At 35.7% G+C, this 11,246-nt stretch overlaps 1 non-coding gene across 1 annotated transcript; it reads right to left on the bottom strand.

Moving 5' to 3' along the window:
• Positions 1 to 9,409: 9,409 nt before the first annotated feature.
• On the bottom strand, positions 9,410 to 9,490 carry TRNAL-AAG (transfer RNA leucine (anticodon AAG)). Its single transcript has one exon. It is a non-coding gene; the product is annotated as a tRNA-Leu (tRNA).
• Positions 9,491 to 11,246: the final 1,756 nt, after the last annotated feature.

Genomic DNA, 11,246 nt, shown 5'->3' with positions numbered 1-11,246 from the left:
TAAAATGGTGTTCTTGTAATAAGAATTAGCGACAAAAAATTTTAGTCGCTAATCCGTCGCTAAGTAGCGACAGATTAGCGATAAAAGTTGTTTCCTCGCTAATCCATCGCGAATTAGCGACAGATTGTATCTCTAGCTAATCTATCGCTAATTAGCGACGAAAAAAATCCGTCGCAAATTTCCGTCGCTAATTAACAATTTTCTTGTAGTGTAAACCCACAAGACTTCTCTGATGAAGCCTCCTATACAAATGCCCTCCCTACAAACCCGAGATAATTAAGATCTCTTCAGACTCATCAGGTGCGGAAGGTAATAGATTGTCTAACTATGCACCAGACTCATCATTCTATACCCCGACTGCATCAAACTCAGTGGTCTATACCTCGGCTGCACCAAACTCACCTTTTTACACTCCTGTTTTACCCCATCTTCTATGTGCAAGGCAAGGCGCACGGGTAAAACGAGAGACTACCTCAAGTAGTTCTCAAACCATAGTTAGGATAAGGTTGGGAGAAATGGAGTTTTTGTGTTGGTTTTGGAGTCAATAAACTCATGTTAGCTGGATTTTCTCTTTTTGCAAGATAGACCATCAATGTTGGGTTTTTGTATAACACTTACAAATATATAACGTAAATACGCTTACTTCTGATATTTTAATGTGTTATCGAATCCTGACTTGGTCATCCTTTGATTTGCATCAAGGATGACTCGATGAACCAACGATGAATCACTCGACGAATGGGCCGAATAAAGAGGATTCATCATGGATACCCTCAATACTCTAGCCACAGCTTCCAGGAGCCAAGTGCATGCCCAACGGGATCATGTTGCACCCATAGGGGCAAACAATCATCAGAGCGGAGTTACTTATGTGAAGTTTTCAAAACTAGACCCTCTCACCTTCATAAACAAGACCGATCCAGAGCCCACTGAGAGCTAGATTGAGGAAACATAATCAATCTTCCAATACTGTCTATGCTGGAAGAGAAAAGGACGAACTTTAGCACTTACTAGTTAAATGATAATGCCAGAAAAATGTGAGACACAACTCGAAGAGTCTATTTTCTTGCTATAGAAGTCATCCCTTGAGAAAAACTCTAGGGAGCCTTCCTCGAGAACTACTTTCCCCTCCATGCACGAGACAAGAAAAAGATTAAGTTCCTAGAGTTATGTTAGAACTTAAGTCTGGTGGATTACACCACCAAGTTCTAGAACCTAGAATGATATTGCCCCAACCACATCACAGATGACCATGAGCGAGCAAGCAAGTTCATTTAGGGGTTGAAGGAAGCACTCTGTTACAGGGACTTGACCAATATGCCCTTGACTTTTCTTGCCACTATTGCAACAACCACCCTACTGAGCAAGGGATGGGAGTGCTCTAAGGGTGTTATGAGTAAGAAGCTAGTTGCGACTGGTGGGGTTTCAAAAGTCTATTCTCGAGTGGTGTTATCATTGCAAAATTTTACTTTTGCAAGTCAAACTGTCATTTGAAAAAGTTTTTGAAAATAACTCGCCTCTGTTTTAAAATGCAGGATAATTTTGAAGAATGGGACTCGTCTGCCGGTACGAGGTTCAACCGTTCCTGGCACCATAACCAGGGATAATTGAACCAAGGATCAATCATAAGTTTTGCTTTGCTTTGCTTTGCTCAACTTGTCTAAATCGATGTTCTATTCCCTAAATGCACAAAGAATCAGGCATGTGATATGAACTTTGAAAAAATGCAGATTGAGAACATGATGCATGTTTTAAATATTTGAAAGAATTCTTGGAAAAAAAATAATTGGAAATCATGAATTTCATTTGGAAAACATTTCTGACATAAAGGAGAATTGATTTATAAAGAAATCCTATTGTTTTGAGAATATCAATTTATGAGAAAATTCAGACAACTTTGAGAAAATCAAATTTTTTGAGATGAATTTATGAATTGATCAAAAGAATGGGCATGTAGCCCTATGAAAAACTATTCATGATGCAATCTAACCTAGATGATGAATACAAATTGAGAAAATATTTTCTGAAGAATTTTGATGAAAATCTTTGAGAAAAAGTATTTTTGTGATTATAGAACTTAGATGAAATAGATTCTTTACATATTTCTGACTATGGCCATAAATATGTATTGAATAATATCTCATTTGATTCTAAAAGGGGTAAATATTTAGAAAAACTTTGAAATATGTAATGATTTCTGAAAATGCCTAAGAGTGTAGGCCATTTGTGGTTTAGAAAAAGATGATAAATCTAAGGTTTAGTTCGTATTCTAACTATGGCCACAAATATAAAATTCACCGAGTTTATCGACTCCTTAGAAGCTAGTGCACATGCCATTCATGTAGACCATTGTGAGTTTGAATATGCATGAATCATCATCCATCACACATTGACATTTATATAAAAAAATAAACTATATGCAATGCGGTCCTATTCTAAGCAAGAAATTAAATTATTATTCCAATGTTTACAATTACAATTTACATAAAAAGGGAAAATAAAATAAAAGAAAATGCACTCTTGAATGTCCTTGCAAAACTAGAAAACTTGTTAGTGAAAATATGTTGACTTTTCTGGATTTATTCAATAATATCTAAAAAATAATGGATTTATCCAAATATAAGCCTTTTCTATGTTTTCCTATGATAAACATAACAAAATATGATATAAAATTGAAAAAATAATAAAAATAAACAACTTTAAAATTCAAAATTTGAAGAAAATTGACAAAAATGTCCCTAAAAACAAGACTATGGACTTGAAATCAGGGTTTTCAGAAAAGATTTTGGTAAAACTTTGGATTTATGGCTCAAATGGATTCAAATAAACATCAAACCAGGTGTGAAGCATCCTAGCATGATTATAAACATGATAAAATAATAAAAACATGAAACTTTTTATAAAAAATTTGAAATATCACAAAAATAGTATTTTTTTCCAGTGTCACCCTGTTTTCATGATTTGATCAAATAATATATCAAATGATTTTAAAAAATAGTAAAAATTGGCGTGGATAGTTATAATAACCCTAAAATTAAACTGTATTAAAAAATATGTTTTTGACATTATTTTAATATAAAAATTGAATAAAACCATAAAATATACGATTTTGCCCATGGGCACGTACCTGTCATAGTGTTAGACCCAAATCAGGTATTAAACCACCATAGAAACTCATAAGAATTTACAGAAAAGTACTAGACAGAAAAACAAAGATTTCACTTTTAACAGATTGGAAAAATCATCTTTGGTTAGGGAGATATCGCTCTAGCAATATACGATTAATTTCGGCTTATATGTAACAAGTTGGAATAAATATATCCGATTTCAGGTATAAGAAAATACAGCAAATCATGTTCAAAAATTATAAAATTTTAGCAAATGACAGTAGATACATAGATGAAAACAATCCTTTTTACGGATTATCGATCAAATCTCTGTATAGGGAGATACGATCTGCCCAAGTTGATCTAGGGTTTAAACATGATATAACAGGCTCTATGAAACCGATTTTAATTTCTATCAGAGGAAAAATAGCAAACAAATATATAAAAATCTGAAAAATTTACACGAATACTAGATAAAATAACAAAAACATTTCAACTTACAGATTATTCATCGGATCTTCGACAAAAGAGATATTGCCTCAGCAAGACATTCTTGAATCCCCATAGCGATTTCACAGTTTAAAAAGCAGGGTTCGGTTTATTATTCTTTTGATAGGGTTCTAAAACTCAAAACAATCCAATTTTTTTTATAAAAAAAACACTGACATGTTCACGATTTAACCCTAAAAAAATTGTATTTTTTTGACATAAACTTAAACATAAAATAATGTGATTTCCGTATGCTCGAGATCGAAATCCATAAATTATCGAAAAAATATGAAAAACCTAATCTAAATATGAAAATAATAAAGAAAACATGAAAATAACCCCACGAATTTGGATTTGACATTTAAATAACCAAAATAAGCATGAACATGATAAAAAAATTAAAAAAAATCATGGAATACACAATTAGAATTTGATTTAGCCTTCGAAAAGAGAGATTCGACCCATTAAACAGGCTAATCTCATATTGTTATTGGCTTAACATAAAAAACAATAAGTTAAACGATTTCAACGGTTTGAAATCGTGAAAACGTCCATACACAATATTAGATTGCTTTCTTGAATGAAAAAAAAGCTTGGAATCCATATACAAGGGGCGACAATGGTGAAAACCATAGCAAAAAGCATAAAAAATTAATAAAATTAATGAAATAAGGTAAAGAGAACTCACCTTGGAGGTTGTTGCAACAATGGAGGGATGAAGGCTGCTGAAGGAGAGAGAGAGAAGCCTCATGAAAATTGACCCCCTTTGGGGTCCCTATTTATAGATTTTGAAAACCCTAGAATTAGGATGTAATTAATGCTTTTGTTGACTTTTTCAAATTTCTATCTAAAACCAACTTGGGGGGGTGTTTTTTGGTGGGACTCTAATTACTAACCCTAATTGATCTAATTGGAATTCTAGGTTACTTAGGAAGCTTCCTAAGGTGGCGCCACTTTTGATTTTAAAACCTTAAAACCCTAAGTTAAAATCTAAAGTAAAAATACAACAACAACAACGCCTTCATCCCAAAACTTAGGGTCGACGATATGAACCAAAAAAGAAAATCATTCTGGGTCTTCCACATGAATCCTTCTCCTCCAATCATTTCTATCCAATGCCATGTCCTCGGTGAGGTTCAAATCATTCATATCTTTTCCTATCACCTCCATCCATGTCTTCCTAGGCCTACCCCGACCTCTTTTAACTAATATATTTTCCCATTTCTCCATCCTTCTAATTGGAGCATCATTAGGCCTTCGCCGAATATGTCCAAACCACCGTAAACGATTATCTCTCATCTTATTTTCAATGGGTGCAACGCCTACCTTCTTACGTATCTCCTCGTTCCAAATCTTATCTTTTATTGTATTTCCACACATCCATCTCAGCATACACATATCAGCTACACTCATTTTTTGAATATGATGTCTCTTGGCAGCCCAACATTCCATACCATATAGTAAAGCGGGCCTAATAGTCGTCCTATAAAACTTTCCCTTCAACCGCAATGGCATTCTACGATCGCACAACACTTCAGTTGCACTTTTCTATTTCATCCACCCAACCTTTATCCTATGATTTACATCTCCATCAATTTCTCCATACTTTTGAATGATAGATCCCAAATATTTGAAACAATCATCCACCAGTATTTCTTGCTCACCAAGCTTCACTACACTCCCATCACTACTTTGTTGCTTACTAAACCGACATTCCATGTATTCTGTCTTACTCTTACTCAACTTAAAACCTCTTGCTTCCAATGTCTGTCTCCATAATTCTAACTTAGCATTAACCCCAGCTCTAGACTCATCAATCAAAACAATATCATCAGCAAACAACATACACCACGATACATTTTCTTGAATTGATCTCGTAAGATCATCCATTACTATAGCAAATAGGAAAGGGCTTAAAGCATATCCTTTATGTAACCCAACCGTCATAAGAAAATTGGTTGTCACCCCTCCACAAGTGCGTACATTGGTTACTACTCCTTCATACATATCCTTAATTATACTAATGTACTTGAGAGAAACACCTTTCTTCATCATTGTCCACCAGATAACGTCCCTAGGTACTCTATCGTATGCCTTCTCCAAATCAATAAAAACCATATGCAAATCTTTGTTCCTCTCTCTATTTCTCTTAATAAGTTGTCTAAGAAGATGTATAGCTTCCATAGTTGATCTTCCAGGCATAAAACCAAATTGATTCTCCGATATTATGACAACCTTCATCAACCTAGACTCAATCACCCTCTCCCAAAGTTTCATAGTATGACTCATGAGTTTTATACCACGATAGTTTGTGCAATCTTGTATATCACCCTTATTCTTATATAGAGACACCAAAGTACTCTTCCTCCACTCATTAGGCATCTTATTTGACCGCCAAATCTTGTTAAAAAGATTTGTCAACCATTCTAAACCTTCCTCAACCTAGACTCAATCACCCTCTCCCAAAATCTAAAGTAAAAATAGAAATTTTAAAATCAAGTTTTGATTCTTCTAGACTCCTAACCTAATTAGAACATTGACTAACCCTAAGATAACCCTAACTCTTTCAAATATGGTGCCACCTAGGGTGGGCCCCACTTGATTTTTCGAAAGCGATTTTCTTAAAACTTGAAAATGAAAGTTTTCAAAAAGAGGTTTAGAATTTGGAATTGAAATTGAAAGTTTTTAAACCAAATAGAGTTCTGTCTGGATCAGAACTCTCCCAAATATGGCATCAACTAAATGGACCCCATATCAGGGTTTTGAAAAAGTTAAAATAAAGAGTGAAAATAGTTTCAAAACAGAGTAAAAATCACCGAATGAAAATCAAATGTTTTAAAAATATAGTCCTAAGTGAACTGAAATTCTAGACCAGAGTCCTAAACCAAATAAAACTCTAAAATTTAGGTTTTTGAAAGATTTTTTTAAAGTGAAAATGAGTCAGAAAAAGTAGTTAGGGTTAGAGTTCTAACTCAACCAAAACTCTGAAATCAAGTCTTGAATCAACTGGAACTCTGCAAAATAGACTAATTTTTGAAAAATAAGTGAATTGAATGAAAATGAAAGTAGAAACATAAATCAGAATGGAGTCCTAACCGGATTAGGACTCTGGTACTCATTCCTGATCGGACTGAAACTCTAGATTTTTTTGTTTTCTCTGACAATAATTAAGAGAGTTTTTAGGAAACAAGTGAAAATAGAATGAAATTTGAAATCAAGATTAGAGTCATAATCAAACTGAAACTCTAAAATAGAGTCCTAGTTCAACTGAAACTCTAAAATTTTGGGTTTATTTTCAAAAATCAAGTAAAATAAAGGTAGCAGATGAAATTATGGTAGAGTTTTGAACCGATTGAGACTCTGGGACAGAGTCCTGATTCGACTGAAACTCTAAAATTTTGGTTTTTTTTTTTGTAAAACAAATGAAAGGATTTTTGAAAGCAAGTGAAAATAACAAGAAGCAATGAAATCAGAATAGAGTTCTGACCCGACCGAAACTCTGGGGACAGAGTCCTAATTCGACTAAAACTCTAGAATTTTGGTATTTTTGAAAGATAAATAAAGGAGTTTTAAAAGTTTTTCTCAGAATTTGATAAAATGAGTTGAAAAATGAAGTTAGGGTCAGAGTTCTGATCAAGCTGGGACTCAGAGACAGAGTCCTAATTTAACTAAAACTCTCTGATTTTTGAACAAACAAGGAAGTTTTAGAAGCTTTTCATAAAAATAGATGAAAACAAGGTGAAAACTGAAATCAGAATTAGAGACTTGCTCTAACTGCGACTCTGGGACAGAGTCCTAATTCGACTAAAACTCTTAAAATTTAGGGTTTTCTAGAAAACAAACAACAGAATTTTAGAAAACAGGTGAAAATAAGATAGAAATTGAAGTCGGGTTTAGAGTCCTGATCCGACTAGGACTCTGAGGAAGAGTCCTAATTCGACTGGAACTCTGAGAATTTTTGTTTTTTTTGAAAAGCAAATGACGAGATTTTAAAAAGAACTTTTGAAAATAAGTAAAAATGAAATAAAAAATGAAATCAATATAAAGTTCTGATTCGATTAGGACTATGGAGTAGAGTCCTAATTCGACTAGAACTCTGAGAAAAAGACCAAATAAGGGGAGTAAACAAGGTATGAACCCACTTCTAACTCAGAATCAATAAATGAAAGATTGAAAGAGCTTAAAAATGTAAAATGACAAAGTCCTAGTTCAACTAGAATTCTGAAATAATTAGAATTATGCAAATTTTAAAAGAAATTATTGATTCAGAAGTGACACCACCTGGATGGGTCTCATTTGAGGTTTAAAATGACATCTTATTACATAATTTATGAATCCGAATTCAACTTTGCCCCATCAAGTCTAATTCGGATTCATATACTATTTGCATTTCATATTTAAATTCTGACCTAATCTGATCCAACCTAAATCTGACCCATGTTGCATCCTTAATTACTTGTTGGAGCCTCTTACATGAACCCTACGCTTGAATTATGTGTGATCAAAGAATCATGGCTGTGAACAATCTTAGAGGTTTTGTCAATGTTTTCATATGGTGAGGTATTGGAGGGATAGATCAAAGTTCTTGAAAGGCTTACGTTTTGGACCATCCAAAAAGTAGGAGGTGAAGAATGTTTTGGATTGTTAAGGTTGGGTTTTTAAAAGTGTTTGTGAAGAGCTATAGGAGTTGTAGAATGTGTTGAATTGTTAAGTTAAAGGTTAAAATTATCAATTTAATATTTTCAAGAGCATGCTCATAACCTTTTGCCGAAAGGGGAAGTTGACTGTAATTGACCTTGTCCCAATGACTACTTTAGTTGCAAAAGTTTTGGTGGACGGAAAACTGTTAATTTTGATGAATAGAAAATTAAGAAATCCTAAGTTAAAAAGAAGTAACTGTTTGGAGGTATTATTTTGACTTAAGAGCCAACTTGAAATTTTTAGTTTGGAGAAGAAAAAAGTTATGTTTTCTCTCCCCACAATTTTCTCTTCTTTTCTAACGTCACACAGCAACCCAGAACCGTAATCTTATTCATTGATTAATATTAAAATCTCTACAGCACGCTTGAAAGCGAGAAAGATGTATAAAAAAGTGATGCAAAACGAAAAATCCGTACAGTTTTTCGACAATTCCAAATGAGAGAAACTTTCTATCTGAGAGTGGTTTTCTAAAAAAGTTTTTTTTTTTATGAGAGAGAGGTGAAAGAAATGTTTCCTACCAAGAGAAAATGATGATCCACCACCCATCTCACTACATCTCACAACTACCACCACCCACCACCATCACCCATCGACCATCCGGCGATCCAAACCATCTGCCTTCAGCAACAATGTCAACAACACCGTAACCACCTGCCATCACCACCATCGACAACACCGTCAACAACACGGTGACCCACTGCCTCCAATCCAGCAGCATGATCAACCCAAACCATCTCTAGCACCCCGCTAGCCGACCTTGTTTTCCTCTGTCTGATCCAATAGCACCCGCAACTTGCACTCCTCTTTATCTCATTTGGCGACACCCACCTGAGGCAAACCTCCTCCCTTCACGTTGACCCAGACCACCTTCAACCACAGCTGAGCTTGCCATGAAGGCGATCGCTGCCGGTGCCGGCCACTATGCCGTCGGCCTCCTCTTTTGTTTGATCCAGTCACTATGCCATTGGTAATCACCATGAGGGAAAGAAGAAAGAGAGGGAAGGAGGAGAAGGAAAGAGAGAATTTTTTTTTATGCTAGACAAACAAGATAAAACTTTTCATTTAGAAAAGTTATCCTATCAAAACTGAGTAAAAAAAATACAAAAAATGAATGTTGAGAGTGGGATTTGAATCCACGCCCTTTCGGACCAGAACCTTAATCTGGCGCCTTAGACCAACTCGGCCATCTCAACGTTGACATCTTTCTTCAGGTAAAATAATTATCAATATATTTTTTTTGCAGTGTTTGTTATGCATTATTTTTCGATAGTCAGGATCGGCTTATATTCCCAACAAAATAATCCCAAACATTTTGTCTGGTCATCCAATGGACATATAAGTTGGATCCAAATCCAATTATTTATTGATTTATATCAATGTTTTCAATCAGGTTCAGATCTAATCCAATCCTTTTGTATCTTTTGCATAAAAACACGTGTTCAGTCTTATTTTACTGGATCCAACATTACCACATATATTTTAGATCTGGATTCAACTTTACCACCTTATTCTGAAATGATCTTGAGCTCGGATCTTATAAGCAAGATTCAAATTCGGGATCAGATCTGGCATGTCCCAGCACATATCTGATATGTTTGCACCCCTGGGCCATACCCAGACCCAGGCCCCCTTGAGGTCATAGACGAAGCCAATTTGGATCGGGACCGACACATGTAAGTCAAGTGCCTGCCCAAGTCCAAGGTCAAATAGGCGTAGGGTTGCAAACCGTTTGAATTCAGGTTGGGGCTTTTGCAAAATTTGACTGTTTCGGATCCGATACAATCTGACTATAAATGTATTTTCTCATCCAAAATCTGAACCGTTTGGATCCCTAAATAGGTGATTGGTTTGGTTAAAGCTACATGGCCTCAAGTTCTCAGACTGTAAGCTCATGGTTTTGTGCTTCTATTCCAAACAAGGTAACTACGGAAAAGATGAGTAAAGGAGCCAAATGAGCTGAGCTTGAAGTGTTTTAGCTCGATGAGTCGGGATGGGGTGCAATATGATTGCACAAAAATTTGTGCATTAAGTACACAATCGCCCTCCGTCAGGTAGGGGTGGCAAAACCTGACACGACCCCCCAACCCCCCTCTTAGGCGGGTTCGGGTTGGGCAAAAATGAACCTGTTTAATAAACGGGTCGACCCGCCTAACCCGTTTATTAAACGGGTCGGGTTCGTGTTAGGGGTATGCCAACCCGGCTGACCCATTTAATAAACGGGTTAGGCGGGCGGGTTAACCCGCCGACCCGCCATCCCGCCAACCCGTTTACCCGACCCAACCAGTTTATTAAGCGGGTTGGCGGGTCGTGTTGGGTTACCCGTTTAATAAACGGGTTGGGTTCGGGTTGAGGTATGTTGACCCGCCAACCCGACCCGATTGCCACCCCTACCGTCAGGTCTTGGGTCCCACATTGGATAAGCCCTGTCCCCAAGATGGAGGGTGATCAGGTGCTTAATGCACAAATATTTGTGCAATTATATTGCACCTGATCTTTTCATTAGTTTGACTCATTCTCACAATAAGCCCAAGTTAACAAGCTAAACGAGCCTATCTTGAAGTGTTCCAGGTTGACTCATTCTTATAATGAGCCCGAGTTAAACTAGTCTAGTTCGAGCTGGCTTCTTTACAGAAAAAAAAAACCATTTTGTTTTGGAGCTTGAAGAAATTGGATTTAAAAAAAATACATTGTTTTTGAGCTAGAAGTAATAAGATTTTACACATAAACCTATTTTTTGCAAATCAAATAGTTCAATCATATGTTATCTAATATTACAATATATTAAGTAAAATATATTTCTTAGTCCTTAACAAGTTTATACATAATACAAGTAGAGATAAGGTGAGTACTTATTGCTCATGTTCAACTTGTGGAGCTATTTTTCAAGTTTCAACAGGCACTTTACAAGATGAGCCGACCCATGAGTAGGGGTGTCAACCGGTCGGGTTT

This window comes from Nuphar pumila, chromosome 3 (genome assembly GCF_984573655.1).
Source record: "Nuphar pumila chromosome 3, dmNupPumi1.hap1.1, whole genome shotgun sequence".
Classification (NCBI taxonomy): domain Eukaryota; kingdom Viridiplantae; phylum Streptophyta; class Magnoliopsida; order Nymphaeales; family Nymphaeaceae; genus Nuphar; species Nuphar pumila.
Note: the sequence above shows the minus strand (reverse complement) of the source record. Positions and strands in the feature narration are given on the sequence as shown.